Consider the following 19,420-nt stretch of genomic DNA (forward strand, 5'->3'; position numbering starts at 1 on the left):
AAAGGGTAGGAAGAGTGCACAACTGGACACCCTCACCCCAGAAACGTTCCACGGGAGACAGGGACTGTCCTCCAGTCCGTGTAGCTCCTACTGCTTAAAAAGCAAAGCAAACAAACAAAACACCTCCTAGAGGCTCTCTCCCCTGAATATGGACAAATTCAAACATTAGGTTAGTAATTAGATCAATTCAATTGTTGCCCCTACATCCCTGGGAACACAGACCACTGGGCCTCTTAGATGGCTGATCCTGACCCCCAGTACTAACTCCGAGGCAACATCTTGATTTTATATATTAAATAAAATGATAATAGCTTATTATAACAGCAAACAAGTGACCTGTTTTCGAGGCACTGGCCCTCCAGAAGCCCAAGGCAACCCTCACCCCCAGATGCTCAGAGCTTACAGCGTGCTGGCTTTTCCAAAGTGGCCAACACACCATCCTTACTTTGAAACGGAGCTCAAGCACTTTTAGTGAGGTTAACAGTGGGTGTCCGCAAGAAAGAAGTTAAGGGGCAGGCGTGCGCCCCACTACCCACCACACAGAAGACGAGCAGAAGCCCCGAGTGCCGGCCCAACCTCTCCGCTCCCTGGAGCCTCTCATGGGAACTTAGGGAAAACTGTCCCCCAGCAGGATGTTCAGGGCCTCCCCCGACGCTCTGCAGGGTCTCCCGGGCCCCGGGTGCTCTGGGAAGCCACTTGCGCTGGCTGATTTGTCAGCCAACTGCATCTCCCCTCCCGCTTGATCTTCCACAGAAATGACGGTCTAACTCACTTTATCAAATACCAGATAGAAGGACCTGTTTCACGGGTTAAGTTTTAATCTACTTCCAGAAGCCAGCGGCCCCGTCGTACGCGTGTCCCTGTCTTTCCCCTTGCTGTGTACCGCAGGGCTCTGCACACAGCAGGTTTTCAGGGGACGTTTATTTGGTGACTATGTCATGTCACTGTGAAAGGAGGTTGAGCAGTGGCCACCAGCACAGGCTCTGGGGTCGGGCGGCACTGCTTGATGCCTACTAGCAGACTTCCTCACGGGGTCTCAGTTTCCTCCTCTGAGTAACGGGGATAATCACTGAACCTACATCACAGGGGCAGAGAGCTGTTGTGAGGAATGAATGAGATGACCGACGTCCAGAATTCAGGACAAGGACATAACTGGTACGTGCTCGATAACCTTAGTTCACATTACTGCTTCCTCCACCACTCTCGTGCAGACAGTTCTTCCAGATGAAAAGCCTAACAACCATAAGAGGGTGAAATGGGCCAATAACTTGAGATTTTTTGACTTAGAGTCATATATGGATGAAGTCTAACACGGGCAGAAAAGAAACTGAAAAGCCAACATCTGGTTTATCTGATATAAAGCGAATACAGGTGGGCTTTGACTAGTGATGCTTTTCATCAAGGGCAGTCTGTAATTCAAAGGTCTGCTGACCGTATTTAATTGCACTCTCGGTAGAGTCGTTTATCATATGAATAACCAGGTCATAGTTTCTGCTGTTTGCGGCTGGATTTCTGTGTCTTCCCTTTTCTGCAGATACAGGTGGCAGCAGGAGCAACCTGACTTCCCAGAGACAAGCCGACCAAAGGAGCCCTCCCCGAATTCCATCTGCCATAGAGATAAAACAGTGAAATAAAGCTGCCAGGCCATTTTGGCTGCGTTCTCGAAGTGTAATCATTTGACCATCCCCGAGCCCTTCAAGAACCAACACCAGGGATTGAATACACAACCGTTTAAAGAAAAAAATTACCCGACAGATAGCGTGAGTTGTCACCACTATCTAGCAGTTAGGGGTGGGTTATCTGAAAGTGAGCTTATATAATATACACCTTTGTCACCAGAAACTGGCTACTGAACATACTACCCACACCAATTCCGGACACTCACTACAAGGCCATCCCTAGTAGGCTATTTTTGCAACAAACGTATTAGATCTCCAAGTCCACGCTTCTGCTTGGGTCACGGTGAGGTGAGGGACTGCGTTGCGTGCTTTGGACCTTAAGGTTTAAATTTTCCAAAAAGATGCGTAAACCCAGTTTCTTGAGCTCCCTTCCCACCATCCCCTCACCAAGCTGTTTCGGCTAGAAAGAAGCGGAGGGGCAAGGCCCCTGCTGAGCTTTTTTCCCCCCATTAGCTCACCTTATCAAATGTAGGGCTGGAATAAAGCGTGCCGTCTGTTACAAACGGGATGTGAGGCTGCGGTGATGCGGAACACGCGTGCTTTTTCAACAAAAGATGTTAAATCGTACTCTCCCCAAGGTGGGCAGCGCTCTCTGGGGGCCAGTGGTCGGGTTACCTGGGTCAGGATCGATCCCATATAAAAGAGGAGCCTCTGGGAAGCAGGCCGGGGCTCACCTGAAGTTTTGATGAGTCATTTGTATGACGTCAGAGAAAAGCTTTACCTAAATCCGGGAGCACTGCTAATGCTTTCTTGCAAGATGATTTAAGGAAGGTGTCCCAGCTCACAAGGATGAGCGAGGCAGGACCTCTCCAACCCCCTCCATGAAGCAGGAATTCCAGTACAGGAGGAAGTAAGGAGGGTGGCACTCCCCAATGGACTCTCTGGGGATCAGATTGCACAAGGCAGCCGGCCTGCGCTCCAGCTCCAAGTTTTTACCAACTCAGCGGAAAACACGCCACTTTCTAGCTCATTCCACAAAGATTTTGTTTGCCTTGGGAAAAAAAAAAAGTTAATTAACACAGTAAAAACCCAAGGACTGCCTTGGGGCGATGGGGAGCAGGTCGGCCACCACCAGAGATGTTCAAACACAGGCTGGACCGTGGCTCGGTGGAGACCAGCCCCGTGGAAGGATGAAATCTCTCCCTTTGGCACCCAAAGGAGATACACAGCACATTTTGTTTACTGAAGGAACTTTGTTTTCACACAGATTACTGGTCAAGCAAAAAACTGTTGTCGTTCTAAGACATTCAGAGCATCAGTGAACACTGAGAAACTAAGAAGTAAGTTGGAAAATCAGGTCAGGAGAGGAGTTCTGACCCTCTTAAACAGAAGGTGGGGGCAATTTTGAGAGTCCTACCTTGGTTCTTACCCCGGAGCCTCTGCCCCTGAGCCCCAGGCTCACAAGTCAAAGAGATAAAGCATCACTAAAACAAACAGAAACTTAAATACACTTAAGGTTTTAGTTGTATGCCTCATCTGAAAACCATTCAGAAGCTCAGGCCATCGAGGAGAACTCTTCCATGTTCCTTCTGGCCTCAGGAAATTTAAAGGAGAGAAAGAAAGGAAGAGGAGGGGCGGGGAGGGGAGAAGGAAGCCATAAGTAAGAACCTAACTTCTGTTTCTCACTTTTATATAAGTCCTTTCCATGCATTATCCATGCCAGGAATAGTATGTTTTGACCAATGAAAGCAGTACAAGTAGAGAAAATGCTGATAAAATTCACAAACATAACTTCTTTGAAGGGTAGGGAACGTACCTGGTTCATAAACCTTGCTTTATCCCGTGATCTGATCTCAGAGAAAGGCACCGCCAGCCACCAGCCACGGAAGCCTGAGACCTGGAAATCATCGGGCCCATCCTCCATCCCATCCCCCAGCCAGCCTCAGATCCTTCCTCCGGCCTCCATCTCTGTCAAACCCACCCAGGCTCCCCACCTCCACTGCCACCCACTCTGAGCCACCACTGCTTTTCAAAAGTTGTGCAAAACCAACCTTCTCGACGATCTTGCAAACAGAAGGTAAAACAGTCACTTCCTTCTACTCTAGTTTATTCTCCACTCTGGGCAGGAGTGATCTTTAAAAATGCAAATCTCATCATGCCAGTCCTTGGCCTAACACCCTGCAAGGCTTCCCAGAGTTCTCAAGGGAAAACTCCAAATACCTGTGAGCTACAAGCAGCCCATCCACCTCGCCACGCGTGTCACCCGCCTGGGTCTGTTCTTCCTCCACGCTGCTCCTCTCCAACCTCAGGGCCTCAGCACCAGCTGCTTGTGCTGCAACTCTCCTTCTCTTCACGTTGTAGCTCAGGGGCCACTCTGGGGGGATGCCCCCTCCACCTGCCTCCCAGCATCCTCCTCCCCTCCCCCACAGTGCATGTCACATGCTCTTGTCATACTTAACACCCAGCACAGATGGGAATGACTTAGTGGTCCTGTGTCTCTTTCCATGTCTGGGAAGCTAGCAACTGTCTCTCTTTCTCATACTAGTACCCTTGGTGTTTATGACTGCCATCCCATCGTTGAAATTCAGATTTGTTGAATAAATAAAAATCTATAAATAAAGATCTATCAGTGGTTTAAAAAAAAAAAAACGCACCATGAGGTTTTCAAATTTGGAGGTGGAAAGGTGCCTGTTTTCCAAAAGGAGACTGAATCTGATACTGAATCCAACTTGATACAGTATTTTAGAAAAAGGGGGTTGTAAAGCTTTACTAAGCTCTCAAACAACAAATGGTTCTCAGAAACATTATTTTCATGATTTAAAAACAAACTTAATTTAGAGACGTGCAAGTTGAGCCTCCTTTAAATTATACTTGGTTTAAATTTTTAAGTAGGACAGTTTGATCCAATATAAGTTTAACTTACCGAGTCGTGAAAAACCTGTTTGAGATGCTTACTAACCAATTTTATATAATTATCCCTCAAAACAATTAAAAGCCCTAAAGTGGAAGAGAAAATGGCTTTTTAAAAAAATCAGTTTTTCACATCAGAGAGGAACATACACAAGCCTCCTTAGAAATAAGATGAAGTTGGAATATTATATTTGAATGTATCTGCCAGATCTGAGCCTAAACTCTAGTTATCAGGTAAGCACATCAAGGAATATTTAAAGGTAGCAATAATGTACTTTTAATCAACTAGGATTCTATCTCATATAAAGGATACCAAGACCTTCCAATTTAAAAAGAAAAAAAATGGTAATTCCTTTTTCGAAAAGGAAACCTATCCACATAGTTACAAACATAAAGGTATAAAAGGACGCATAAGCAAAACGCCTCTCTCTCACCCCATCCTTATGCTATCTCCCCTATTTCTGAAGACATAGGTACCTCTTTTAGAAGAAAGTTAGGAAAGGATTTTGAGATGATTTTGTGTATTCAGGGTTTTTTGGGTTTTTTTTTTTTTTTTAATTTTTTTTTTTATTGATTAATTGATTGATTGATTGATTGCTATGTTGGGTCTTCGTTTCTGTGCTAGGGCTTTCTCTAGTTGTGGCAAGTGGGGGCCACTCTTCATCACGGTGCGCGGGCCTCTCACCATCGCGGCCCCTCTTGTTGCGGAGCGCAGGCTCCAGACGCGCAGGCTCAGTAATTGTGGCTCACGGGCCCAGCCGCTCTGCGGCATGTGGGATCTTCCCAGACCAGGGCTCGAACCCGTGTCCCCTGCATTAGCAGGCAGATTCTCAACCACTGCGCCACCAGGGAAGCCCTGGGGTTTTTTTTTAACTATAAAGTCTCAGCATAAAGGAACCTCCCCTAAAACAGTGAAAATGATTCTTTCTGTAAATACGATCTATAATCAACTTCCATCATGTACATACATATATTGCGCGCGCACACACAAATAAGGCAAGATCTGTACCCTGTAGGTTTCTGGTTTGCACTTTATTTTAAATCCAAGGAGTTACAGAAAAAAAGAAAAGTTAAATTATACATGGACCAACACTCCTATTAACTCATACCACTAATGAAACAAAAATCTAACTAAGCAGAGAAAGTGGGTCCACACGCTGGAGCTCAGAAATGATTTTGGTCTTTGATCTGTGTGCCCATCTCTCCTATTTAATATAAACTTCAAACCAAGAGCCATGAAAAGTGGTTATAATTAGTAAGGGCCCCAGTGTGACAGCTTTTAGTGCAATCAGGCATTAACAACTTTTTTTTTTTCTTCTTTAATTCTGAGTAAATTAAGCTGAGCAAACTTTTATTTTAAAATTTCTGTAATTCAAAATGCTTTCCCACCAGTGTGCACTTAGCACCCAATTTCTTCAGGATGGGTCTGCTGGAAAACGATAGTTTACTTCTGTTTCCTTCTCTTAATTTGTACTGATATTTAGGACTTAGCTTCCAAATTATACGTGCTCTTCTCCAAAAATAACCTGCACCTCTTCAGAAAAACTCTGGGTTTTTTATATTCGAAAATGGATCCAACAATAATTATTGAATAAGCATCAACTATGCAACCCTTGAGCTAGGTACAGAAGGTGGAAGAATATGATTTGAAGTTGCTGGCTATTCTCCAGGTGGGGAAAACATGCCAACAGGTAAATTACAACAGACAGACCGGCCAGATGGGGTAAGGGTTATTCTGGATGGAGGACCTGATTCTCCCTGCAAGAGGTGGTATTTGAGATGGGTCTTGAAAGAAGAGTTGAGAAATGTTGTGTGCAAGGAGAAGGGGATGGGGACAAAACAGAATGAACACTCCACAGAAAAGCAGAAGCAGGACGAACTCCTTCCGTGTGGCAGTGGCCTGGAGGGAGAGTGAGAAGGGCTAAAACTAGGAAGACAGTCTGGGAGCTGCCGATGGAGGTCCTCGTGTGCCAAGTTGAGGAGTTTGGATTTCTTCCTGCAGACAACAGGGGGCCATGAGATGTTTTTCAGCAGCAGGCAAACCCCATGTGCAGCTATAGTGTTCAAGCCGAGTGGAGGGCAGACTGGAGGAGGGAGACAAAGGGAGTAGGAAATTGACTTGGGAGGTGCTTGTGACATGATGAGGGCCTAGGTCAGGACAGTGGGGCAGGCAACACCAGAGTCAGACTGGACCGGGGTTTCGAGGAGGGTCTGGTGATTGCTGGCAGCTGAGAGAGAGACCAGAGTCAGGGACTGGCCTGGGAGGCTGGGTGGATGGTGAGTTTCAGCTCACCTTCTAGAAGTGGGGGAGAGACTTTTTTCCCTGCAACTTCCCTCCAACGCACCTGCAGGTGATCCCCAGCCTGCCAAAAGCTGTAAATGGAGAGGGGGAGCAGGGACCGCCCAGTTTACAGGTTGGAGGAGAGGGCAGCAAAGCACCAGAAGCACAGCTCTTACTACACCAGGCGTGGGCTGGCGAAGCCAGCTTCCAAGCAGGTCACTGACACCATCAGCCCGGAGGGACGTGAACGGGACCCTGACAGTCTGTCCTCGGGTTAGGATGTAAAGAAAGCTGCCTGTAAGCGTTAAACATTTCTCTTAGGTAAGTGGGAGCCCACACCATTCTGGAATCATCCCCCTCTCTGCCTTTTCGTCTTGCTCCAAAGCTTCCTCCTCACCTCCTGCCTGTAAGATGGGGGGTGGGGTGGACCAGGACAAGGGTCAGGCAAGTGGCACCTGTGGCTAAAAGATGGCTCCTGCCACTGTCCTAGGCATGTCTGGTCCGAGGAAATGCAGTTTAATGTTTGTATACCACATTTTATTTTTCTTTCAATCAACCACCTTTCCGTGCATCTGAGGTCCGCAAGTCCCCAAAACATAAAATCACCACCGTCTCTTCCCTTGATCCCTCCCCAACGTTCCCTGGTAAAGCAGCAGCCTGCCAGCCACGTGCTCAAGAGGAGACGTATGGACAGAAGACAGGGCTCCCAACACTGCCCTGTAAAAAGGGTGGAGAGGGCGTCCCTGGTGGCGCTGTGGTTAAGAATCTGCCTGCCAATGCAGGGGACACGGGTTCGAGCCCTGGGCCAGGAAGATCCCACATGCCCCGGAGCAACTAAGCCCGTGCGCCGCAACTACTGAGCCTGCGCTCTAGAGCCCACGAGCCACAACTACTGAGCCCGCGTGCCGCAACTACTGAGCCCGCACACCTAGAGCCCGTGCTCCACAACAAGAGAAGCCACTGCAGTGAGGAGCCCGTGCACCGCAACGAAGAGGAGCCCCCGCTCGCCGCAACTAGAGAAAGCCCGCGCGTACAACAAAGACCCAACGCAGCCAAAACTAACTAACTAAATAAATAATTTTTTTTAAAAAAGGGTGGAGAGTTATGTAAGAATTTTGCAAAAACTTAAGAAAACAAAATAAGGGAGACTACAAGGGCAAAAAACATTAACTGTCAAGCAAGTAAGGGCTAATTCAAACACTGAGGAAAAAAATAGGGGGGTATGGGGGTACCCTCCACGTAACTCCAAACACGAGGGAGAAGTGGCAGATGACAGCGCCGGAGCTAGTTACCTAAATAAGTGAAGAAGTACCACCTACCAGAGCAGCTCCGCAGCGCCAGTGTATCTGGTTTGTTTTAGAAGCAGACGAGTTCTGGAACTTTTATTTACTACAGGGTTTTTAAATATATGTAACGCCACTTAAATGTTTTCCCCAACCCCCAGTCTTCTGTGAAACCTTGAACTTGCCAACCACAGCACCTTACAGGCCTGTAAGGAGAGCTTACTCGCTCTACGAAATTCCAGATCCCCGAATATGCCACGTGCAGTACAGTGAGAAAGCCAGGCTGCTTGCACACGTGACACAGGCCTCGACTCCTGTACCTTTAAAGCAGGCTTTCCTACCCTCCACCTACTGACATTTGGGACTGGATAATCCTTTAGCTGTGGGGCCTTCAGGTGCATTGTGGGATGGGCAGCAGCACCCCTGGCCTCGACCCACTAAAGGCCAGTCGCACCCCTCCCCCCGAGCAAGGCAATCAAACGTGTCTCCAGACTTTGCCAGATGCCCCCGGGGCGGGGAACCACCAAGCTGAGAACCACTGCTTTAAAGGGGGCATCCAAAGCTTACCACCTGCCTTTCCCTTAAAATCCATCCCTAAGTGAACTCCAGGAAGAAGAATTTGCTAGCCTGTTTGTCTCTAGGCGCTCGAAGCAAACATAAACTCTGCCTGAGTACTGGAGTTGTGCACAATTCTGGAAAGGAAATCCAGAGTGGATACCCACAAAGCTTCCTGAGCTTAAAATACACCACTTTCTTCCATATATAGATTTTGACTTTCTGGAACATTTATTTTATCCTTACAATGATCCCACGAGGTAGAAAACCTACTGAAAAAAAATGCCTATAAAACCTACTGAAAACGTTCCTCAAGAGAAATGCTGGCAAAGGCTAAACAGTTTCTTTTCTAATTGCCTTACATCTTCAAATTCAACCACAGCATTATTGTGAAAGGATCCGGTCTCATTTAAAAAGCACACACACAGATAAACAGGCCCTGTATATTTAATGCTCTGTCTTCTGAGGCCAAGCTGACTTGAAAAAGCAGGTGTTGTTTGGACTGAGGCTGGGGCTGGGTGTTCTGGGTCCTGGGCCTGATTTATTACCAGCCACCGGGTGGAAGTTGGTACAGCTGGAAAATGGGTTAATACACCCACCCAGCCCTCACCATGCTGCTCTGAGGATCAAATTCGAATCTTTGTTCAAGGCCTTCACAAAAGCAGGGTGCAGTTAACTTTGTCCAGAGTCTGCCCTAACGAAAAATGAAATTTCACAAGTAGTGAAACCACTAAAAGCCTCCAACATTCTTAAGGCCATCTTACCCCGCAGTCTCTGAAAGAGGGGGTAGAAGAGATGAGATACCAAGCTAGCCAGGGGAAAAACAAATAGAGCCATTTAAAAGCTTTATCTAATTACCCCCACTGAGACTTTTTCTCTGCAGTCTGGCTGGCTGACAAAGAATGTGGTGGGGCTTTTGACTGGGCTTTCTCCACCCTATCGGGACCACCCGCCCTCCCCGAGTCTGAAAGGCCCGCAGGAGTAGCCTGTACCCAGACGCGGGGACTTTACAGAGGCTTTCAAGTCCTATTAGCCCGGCTTGCTTGAATCACACTGAACAAACAGTCTCCACCCTCTCCCACTTCTTTTGTCTAAAGCACTTATTAACTGGCAGCCACCTTTACTGATGGGCAGACTGGCTCACCTGTGCCCGAAGTACCATCAGAAACAAGATGCACCAGTAGCTGGAAGGGAGAGCTCCCTGCGCCCTCGTCCCAGGCTCTCCCCACCACCCCCCCCCATCTCCACCAACCAACGCCAGCTACACTCGGACAGGGACACCCAGGGAAGGTGACGAGGGAAGCAGAGCCCAGCACAGTGGTGACCCTGTCCCAGAGGACAACTAACAGAAAAGGAAAAAGTCCGTCACCCTCGCGCCCCATCTTCCTCACTCTCCCACCTCGGTCATCATGAAAACAACGCAGATGGTTTTCCTCTCTGTATTCTGCCTTCCATGGGAGCAGGGGAAATTAAAAATAAGTGATGCATTTCAGAAAGCACATCGTATGCCTGCCTCTGCATTTCAGATGGTACACCTTCTACCGCTGATTTATGGGGAGGCCCCCAAGGGCGTGGAAATCACAGGCTGACCCCTGCTTTTTGAAGACAGCCACAGCTATCTCTACTCAAAAACCACTTTCTAAGTCTAAAAGAGAGGAAGAAAACTCACTTACCCTGCCTCCTTCCCCCACACCCCCAAAAAAAACATCTAATTTCTTAATTATATTTGGCTATAAAAAACATTACTCAACTTTGCCTGTTCAGTAGGTCAGATGTACACAAGTAATCTTGAGGAAGGGAAACTTCTGAGTTAGAGTGAGCTTGCCTTTCAACCAAGAGAGGATGGTTACTAACCATGGCTTCGGTTAGACTGCAACCCTTTTATCTCACTGAAATACCCCAAGATCCTTCAAGTGTTGCTTTTGAACACTTGATTCCAAAGATACTCTACACCTAATGTAATTATTTTCAAAAAGGTATTATGAAGTGTTCTGAAATAAACTGAGATGGGGAGGTGGAGTGAAAAGGAGGAGCCCTATCAAAACTTAATCTAATCTCAGTAAAGGGGGAAGAAGACCATTGTCCTGTGATCAGGAGACTATATTGCCTTCGTTCTATTGATACTCTATTGCATTTCTATCTTTTGAATACAAACCTGTTTAATAAAGAGCAAAATAAGACATCACACTTCATGGATTAGGTAGGTTTTCCAAAACGAACTAAACAATCTGTTATTAATAAATGAAATAAGGTGACGTTACACACGCATTTCCTTGGGAGGATTTAACCCGAACACACAGGTAGCAGGGAAGAAGTCCACCCAGACAAGCTGCCATCTGACACCAGAGTTGGTCAGAGAGCATGAACTTCAATTAAGACACTTACAAAAGAGAGATTATTTAAATGTGATAACAAAAACAAAACAAAATTAACATCCTACTTTCCTAGGTCAAAGGACATGGAGAATTCAGAAATTAATTAAATCTAGTTAAATAATGTAAAACAGGGAAGGACTCCCTTTCAAAAATGCTTTGGTTAATTTTAGCATCCTTCTGTTTAGCTGCTTAGCAACCCTTATCCTATGACCTTTTAAGCACCACCTACTTTTCAAAAGGATAATGAATAGAAACATCAAAAGGATTCACTTCTGACTACTTCTAGTGAGCACGTTTAATCAACTTCTGCAGGAGTTAAAATTTATATTAATGATGCCATACAAAACCCTAGAAGGGTAGAATTTTTTCTTAGTTTCATTAACCAGGAAATTTCCTTCACTGAAGATAATAAATGATGTTAACAACTGAGCGTAACACAGCTAGCAAAAACATCCAAACTGATCTTAGCAAGTGGACCAGCACAGCAGTTCAAAATTGAGTAAAAATGCAAGCCACATAATGGCAACTAGTAGGGCCCGGCATACAGCAGGGAACCAATCAATAACTGTTGATGGCATGCCGACTAAACTAGGTAGGTTTATTTTTCTCCTTCTAAAATCAAAGACCCTTCCATCAAAAGGTCATTTGTTAGATGATGCAGATAGTTAGGGATGGATGTCCCATCTGTGCCAGCTGAGTCAGACCCATCTTCCCCATCACACAACAAACACTTGTCTGCCATAAGGGCTGAGGCTCTGAATTTCTGATGAGAAAAAAAGTGGTATCTAGAAAAACGCAGAGAATGATATGCCATAGAACAGTACACGTCGGCAGCATTTCTTAAGAGTATCACATAACCAGCAAATCCTCTTTAAAAACAAAACATCCTAAAATGCAACCTGTTTAGCAGTATTTTTAAGAATTAGAAAACAGTGCAAGTTCATTAACAACCTAAAATGGACCACAAGGTAAACAAATAACCAAATCAAAGGGCTCTCCCTTTCTTTTGTAAAAGTGGGGGGGAGTGGGAAGGAAGGTGTTTTTTCACACATTTAAAACTTGATAAAAGCCATTCAAATGTTTAATTCATCAGTGTAACCAAAGCTCAAAACACATCAAAGCAAGATCCATCAGCGGTACCCAGAAGCTCCCTCCAAAGGGTAGTGGCTCACCTTTGCATAAATTGCTTGAAGAATAATTTGAACCCATTCCTTCAAAAGTTCTGTGTGACTCTTGAAGGGAGAACTAAACGTTTAAAAAAAGAAAGCGAGAGAAAAAAAGAAGTTTCAGCCAAGACTTCAGCCTCTAACTTAAGACTTCCGGGTTACATTATGTCTTAGACCCATACCTGCCTACTCGAAAAGGCACCAGACCTAGAGGATGCTTTTAAAGGCCATGGGGAGAAGAAAAAAAAAAAACCCAAAACAAAATAAAAACCATTCTTTTCTTTGCAGTTCCCTTTTCTCCACTTTCCACATCAATTAAATTTATTTCAGAATACACTCACGCGCATGCACACACCACTGCCTATCTAAAAGAAAACGACCTCAAAAATATGGGATGCACATGAACAACTCGGCCTTTGCACAAATCACCTCAAGTCTCCTCTTCAAGACAGAAATACCTCGCTATTTCCAGCATCCCTATCCAACGGGCAAACTTTATTTCCACTGGCTTTTAAACCTAAACGCTAAAACAAGCACGGGGTGAATTTTTCTTCTGGTGAAAACCATCGGACAGGTTTTTCAGCATATCCCAAAGTGATATTTTTTGTTCACCTTCCTATCGCTCTCCACCACCACCATCCCCAAAAAAGAAGCCGAAAAAACTCCAAAGTGCCCCGAATGTGTCCTGCTGCTGGCTCTGAAGCCGTGTAGAATTTCGTAATGGAATGTGAACTGCTCGTCCGGATCTGGGCTCACGTTCTATCTTCTAACCAGTAAGGAGCGAGGGAGGGCAAATCTGCTGAGCAAGGAGAAATACTTTCCTGCTCTTTTATAACCCATCGCGGATGCACCGCGGACGCTGGACGCGAGCTGCACGCGGCGCCTGTCAACCCGCCCGCCCGCCCGCCGGCCGGTCCCCGTGCCCCTCCTCTGCCCGCGCCCCCCCCCAACCCGCCGGAAAAGAAAAGTGACCCCACCGAGAAGTGGGCTCGGCCGCCGCGCCCCTCACTCACGCGCCTCCCGGGCCCCGCGGGCGGCGGGGAGCGAGTCCCCACATCCTCGACGCGACCCTCGGCCCCGTCCAGAAAACACGCCGCTTCCAGGGAGGGGGCTGGCGACTGGAAGGACCTCCCCTGCTCCTTAGCAACCATTAAGGTCGCAGTTTCCTAAGAGACCGCGAGCGGGGAGGGGGCGCGGGGGACCGGGCCGAGGCGGGGGGCTGGGGGCTCACTGGGTCTTCAGCCCCTCGACGCCGCCCCCCCCTCCCCGCCCCTGCTCGGCTCTGCGGGCCGGGACGGGAGGAGACAGGGAAGACCCACAACTCGCAAAAAAATTGGTCCAGCGGGCAGCGGACAAAAGTTTCCGAGCGCGCTCCACAGCTGGGCGGCGAAGCGGGCCCCGGCGGCCAGCCCCGCCTCGGATGCTCCCGGCCTCCTTCCTGTGCTCGTGACGGCGCCGGGCGCCGAGGTCCCCCCCCCCCCGCCCCCGCGATGCAGGCTCCGCTCCACACCGATGGCTCCCACGAAAACACGTACACCGCCAACGGAAGGGCAAGGGAACAATACGCGCGGACGCGAGCCCCCCCTGCCCGGTCACCCGGGGGCGGTGGTCGGCGTGACCACCGGCCACGAGCCGGGAACGGCGAGGGCGCTGGGCTGCCCGCGGCCCCCTCCCGGCCGGCGCCGTCCGCCCGGGAGGATCAAAGTCCGCAGAGCAGGGCGCGGCGGATGCTCCCACCGCGCGGCCCCGGCGGGCACCCCCGAGCCAGCACCCCAGGCTGGCACCCCGAGCGGGCACCCCCGGATACCTTGCGGCGGCGGGCGGGCGCCGTCATCTCCGCGCTCCTCGGCCCGAGAGGGACTCGAAAGTATGTAGGAGAAAAGTTTCCCCTCCCACATGGGGGGGAGGATGTCGGGGGAGAGAGGGCGGAAGATGGAGAGCAGCGCTGGGAAGATGTTTCTGGCCGGCGGTGCGCGCACCATCCGAGTCCCGGCGGTGCTGGTTAAAAATAAATCCCGCGGCGGGTGCGGCGGCGCGGGTCGGGCCGGATTCCTGCGCTCGGACGGCTAATATGGATGCGCATCAGGTCCTGGCGGTGGGGCGCTGCAGCGGCCGCGGCGGCTCGCGCTGGGAGCTGGTTGGCAGAGCCGGCAGCTCGGGAAGGGGAAAAGGAGCGGAGGAAGGGGAGGAGGAGGAGGAGGAGGAGGAGGAGGGGGAGGAGGAGGAGGAGGAGCGGCCCGGCGCGCAGCCGGAGGGGAGAGGGCTGCCCAGCTCATCCCAGGCCGGCCCCACCGCCCCGAGCGCACGTAGCGCGGCGTGGGGCGCTCGGGTCCTCGACTCCGGGAAACGCTGAGTTTAAAAAGTACAACGCGCTCTGCAGACTTCACCCTCCCCATCCCCAAAAGTTCTTTAAAAGGTCGCTCCCGCTCAGCCCCAGACATCTCGCTGCCACCCAAGGACCGCGAGCCGGAACCTCGGGCGCGTACTTACGGCCGGGCAGGGCGCTTGGCTCCCAGGCATGATGCAGTGGGGACCGGTGGGCTTCGGGGAGAGAACGAGGAGAGATGCAAACTTGTTCCGGAAAAGGAATCAAAATGGCGTTTCTGGATGTGCAAAGTTCATCAACTCCGCAGTCACTTCCCCTCCTCCTCTTCTCCCACAGGGAGGGAGGTGGGCGAGGAGCAGGCGACCCCGGCGCCCCAGCCGTCGTCCCGGCCCCCGCCTCGGCCCCCCGCCCCGCTTCCTCGCCCGCACGCTCGGAGACTCGCTCTCCCCCTCTCACCCTGATAAGTAGACACATCACGTGTTGTTCCTGCGAGTCTCCTGGGGACGTGTTACTGAGCGGCGGCGGCGGCGGCGCTCGGGCTGGGGGGGGGGGGACCGCGGTACCCGCCGGTCCCCACCGCAGCCCCCGGCCCTATTTTAGCGGGGTGACCGCAGTTTCCATCCCGGGATGGATGGAGGTGCAGTCCCCCACCCCACCCCCACCGCAGCCCCAGGTTTGCCCCACGCCCTCCGCAGGCGCCCCGGGCCAGGGGAGGGCCGGGCAGCCCCGGGGGAAGGGTCTTGGCGGCCGCAGCTGAGCGCCGTCCGACCAGCACAGCGATCGCCGGCCGGCCACCCTCTTGGACCACCGCGCCCCCTCCCCTCCGGCCCCTCACTGCGGGCGACTCCCCGGCCCTGGCTTTCCATCACTTCGCTCAGTGGTTTGTTTCACTATTTTAACGGAGGACGGGGAAAGGCAGCGATGCCTGGGAAGCGCGCGAGGGGCGCCTCGGAGGCCGGGAGGGGGTGCCATGGGGGGCGGGGGTGCCTGGCCCGGCGCCGCCCCTCTTGCTCTCAGAGGCAGACGGGAGGGTGAACCCTGCCCGCGCGGTTCCCTCTCCACGCGGTCCTCGCTCTGCATCCAGGTGGGACAAGCCGACGATGGGGCGGGAGATTAAGGAACTGGCGCTTCACCCCGCCCCCAACTTCGGGCTGTTTCTCTCCCAGGGCCGGTCCTTCTCGCTCTGGGGCTCCCGCCCCGGGAGCGTATTCTCCATCCAACAAATTCAACGCTGACTTGGCTTTTGTCCCCTTCCCTTCCCCACACTCCACAGCTGATGCTGTAGCGGGGGCTGCCTTGCCCCCAACGGGCCGCCACTGTGTCCCCACCCCGCGATGGCACGGCTGATGCTCTGTCATCCACGTCGCCCTCCGAGGCATCAGGGAAGCCACATGCAATATCTCTTTCTCTCAGAGGGCTCCTGTTTCAACTCTGAAAAGCAGGGGCCCTCCTCCGAGCCGCGCTCCGTCTCCGCGGCTCCAAACACCAGCTTCGCCCAGGCTGCGGCGGCCCAAGTTATCACCGAGCCCAGAGAAACCAGGCCTGGGCTTTGCTTCCTCCATAAGGCAGCTGACATGTTTCCAACTGTTAATACTTTTCCTACCGAGCTTCTGAAAGGGGCCTGTTGTCAGCCTTTGGAAACATCTTCAGACAGATAAGGGTGATTGTGGTTGCAGAAAACAAACACCACCCGCTCCCCAAATTCTAAAGATGGGGGGGCCTCTTGTCTAGTTGCAGAGAATGCTACCGCAGAATCATGCGTTTGAGGCTTGTTAAGCAAGATGATGTTATACATGCAGAAAGCTGGCCACTATCTACTGGCTGTGACCTTTGACCCTCTTCCACGCCAACTCCTCTGAATACCCTTGCACACCATACAAAGTTGGAAGCCCAATCACGGGCCTTTAATTTGAGGCCTTTAGTGGAATTCTGGTGTTCAGGCCTGCAGATAGAAGTGTCTACCTAGGGATGGACTAAATGGATGGGTCCTGGCCAACATAGAACTCTCTAGAACCAAGCAGAAGCAGCTGGACCATTACCTATGACTTGAGATAATCAGCCACCCAAGAGGGAACTGATTCAGCTGGCTGTTTCTCTGACGTCCAGAGTCATCAAAATTAAGTTTTCAGAACCTGTTATGTTTCCCAGGGTCTACTGTTTACTGAGGAAAACTCAACCCAGGGAAACATTAGCAGTTGCATTTTTCTAAGCCTCCCCTCCACCCCAACCCCATGTCCCCCCATTCAGGAGTTACCTTTCCTGGTCTCCCCATTGAGGGGAAGGTTTTGAGTAGGAGCCATATCAAAGTTGGAATTTTGCTTGTAATTTAGCTTATTCTGTAAAATACGTGCAAACCTGCAAAGCTACATGATTTTTCCTGACCTTGATAATATCACCTAGGTAATACTGGCAGGCTTTTAAGTTGAAAAAACAGTCTAAAAGTAACTTTTGAAAGTTGAATTCTAATGATACTGAGCTCTTTTCTAGCTCTTTTCTAGTGTTCATCTTTTCTAGCTAATTCATAAACTTGGCAGTCAAACGAGCCATCCAAAGGTCTGTTTGTTCATATTACATATAAATATCATTGACCCAACAAATAGTTATTGAACATCTAATAGGTAAAAAGAGTCATGCTATTAAAACCATGGTGCGTTGCCACTTCACACCCACTAGGATGGCTGAAATAAAAAAGACAGATAATAACAAGTTGTTGTCAGGGAAGTGGAGAGGTGGAACTCTCGCACACTGCTGGTGAAAATGTAAAATGCTACAGCCACTTTAAAAAACAGCTTGACAGTTCCTCAAAATGTTAAGCATAGAGTTACCATCTGACCTAGCCACTCCACTCCTAGCTATATAACACAACAAATGAAAACACACATCCACACAAGAACTTGTACAAGAATGTTCATAGCAGCATTATCCACAACAGCTAAAAAGTAGAAACAACCCAAATAGCCATCAACTGATGAGTGGATAAACAAAATGTGGTACATACATACATGGAATATTATTCAGCCATAAAAAGGAAAGAAGTACATACTACGACACGGATCAATTTTGAAAACACACTAAATGAAATAAGCCAGACCCAAAAGGACAAATATTGTTCTGATTCTGTTTATATGAAATGTCCAGAATAGGCAAATCTTCGGAGACAGAAAGTAGATTAACAGTTACCTAGGGCTGAGGGTTTGGAGGGAAATAGGGGTTGACTGCTAATGTGTGCGACATTTCTTTTGGGGGTGATAAAAATGTTTTAAAATTGATTGTGGTGATGGTTGAACAACTCTGAATATACTAAAACCATTGAACTGTATGCTTTAAATGGGTGAATTGCATTCTTTGTAAGTTATATCTCAACAAAGCTGATATATATGTATTCCATATACATATATGGAATTGTGAGTATATATCTATCTATATCTATATCTATATCTGTATATCTATATATATATAGAATTGTGCTAGGTTCTGTAGTGGAGAAGTGATACAAAAATGGATAATTTATAATCCATGCCTTAAAAGAGTTTATAGGCTAATCTCTGCATCCATAAGAAGTAATCATGAAATGCAAGCCAACATTTAATAAGAACCATTAAATAGGTACAAAATTCAGAGGTTCCAAGAAAAGAGAGCACTTCAAATAAGAGTCATTGGGGAAAGCTTCACAGAAGAGAAACCGATGGGGCTGAGCCACGGAGAGGGGCTAGAAATTTCGTATATGGAGATGGGGATTAGAAATAGCAGATGCAAAGGCACAGTGGCAGCAAGTTATGAGCCCTGTTCAGAGACCAGTAAGGATTCCAGTGTGTCTGGATGATAACCCATACAGCAGTAGCAGGTGATGAGAGCGAAAGCCAACAGGCTGAGGCCGTCCCACAGAGAACTCTGAACACCATTCATGGAGAACCTCAGGGACGAGGGCCTGAACTAGGGTGGAGCAGGGAAGGGATAGAGAATAGCTGATCGGGAGCCACTTCAGAGGAAGAACTGATAGAAAAGCAGCTGGTGAGCCGGGAATGGGGGGGTGAAGAAGTGAGGGCCGAGATGATGCCTGGGTCCCAGCTGGGTGATGGAGAGAACGAATGACTAATGAGAAAGTCAGAGGTAGGAGCCCATTGGAGGTGGAAGGTGACAGAGCAGGTGACATTGAGCTGGAAGTAGAAATAATGGAAACCAGAGAGCTATGCCGTGGAAGAGAATCGAGGAGAAAAAGGATGTGGATGGTGGAGAAGGCCCCTAGGATGAGGTGACACGATCCGCTGAATCTCATGAGACGTGTAGGTGTCCCAACCCCACCCAAAGGAGGGGGCAGGGCGCTCCAGACAGAGGGAGCGGTAAGTAGCAAGCACAAGGACACAGAGGCGTAAAACAAAGTCAGTTAACGGAACTGCAAATACCTGACTCTGTGGCTGGACCAGAGGGAGGAAGGGACGCAGCCAGAGATGGAACTGGAGAAATCGCCCGTGGGCCAGACGGCCGAGAGCTCCGGGCACACCGTGGAGCTGACCTGTGCTTTATCTGACTCCGAGCCCCTGAAAGGGCTTAAGGAAGAGGTAGACAGAGCCTCCCTCGTGGGACCGTGGAGAAGGGTCTGGGAGACTTGGGATTGGAAGGCTAGGTAGGAGTTAATAGAAGAGCCCACCTAAGAAATAATAAGGACCCTGTCAGCCACTGGCTATAGAGGTGGAGAAGAATGGATTGGTTTGAGACATAATTAGGACACAGATGCAATAGGATTTGACCAATTTGATATGGGAGAGAGGAAAAAACAATCCCTCTGGAGCACTGACCATGGGGCGTGGCATCAAAAGAAGGGAAACCACTCCAGCATCGGTAGAATGACACATGACAGAGCAGGGGTTAAATTAAAAAGAAGGGGACAGACAGAGGGACCAGAGG

The 19,420-nt window shown here is 49.4% G+C and overlaps 1 protein-coding gene across 6 annotated transcripts in view; it reads right to left on the reverse strand.

Annotated features, from left to right (window-relative positions):
* Positions 1 to 14,943, reverse strand: part of RREB1 (ras responsive element binding protein 1) — a 129,070-nt gene extending 114,127 nt beyond the window's left edge. For 3 of the 6 annotated variants that reach the window (XM_057554841.1, XM_057554835.1, XM_057554838.1), the window contains exon 1: positions 14,680 to 14,943. The gene's annotated coding sequence lies outside the window, so the exon portion shown is untranslated. Of the gene's footprint in view, positions 1 to 12,195; positions 12,269 to 13,996; positions 14,337 to 14,679 lie in introns of those variants that run through there. The other 3 variants (XM_057554836.1, XM_057554837.1, XM_057554839.1) reach the window with 2 other exon arrangements.
* Between the last annotated feature and the right edge of the window lie 4,477 nt (positions 14,944 to 19,420).

Source organism: Balaenoptera acutorostrata, chromosome 10 (genome assembly GCF_949987535.1).
Source record: "Balaenoptera acutorostrata chromosome 10, mBalAcu1.1, whole genome shotgun sequence".
NCBI lineage: Eukaryota > Metazoa > Chordata > Mammalia > Artiodactyla > Balaenopteridae > Balaenoptera > Balaenoptera acutorostrata.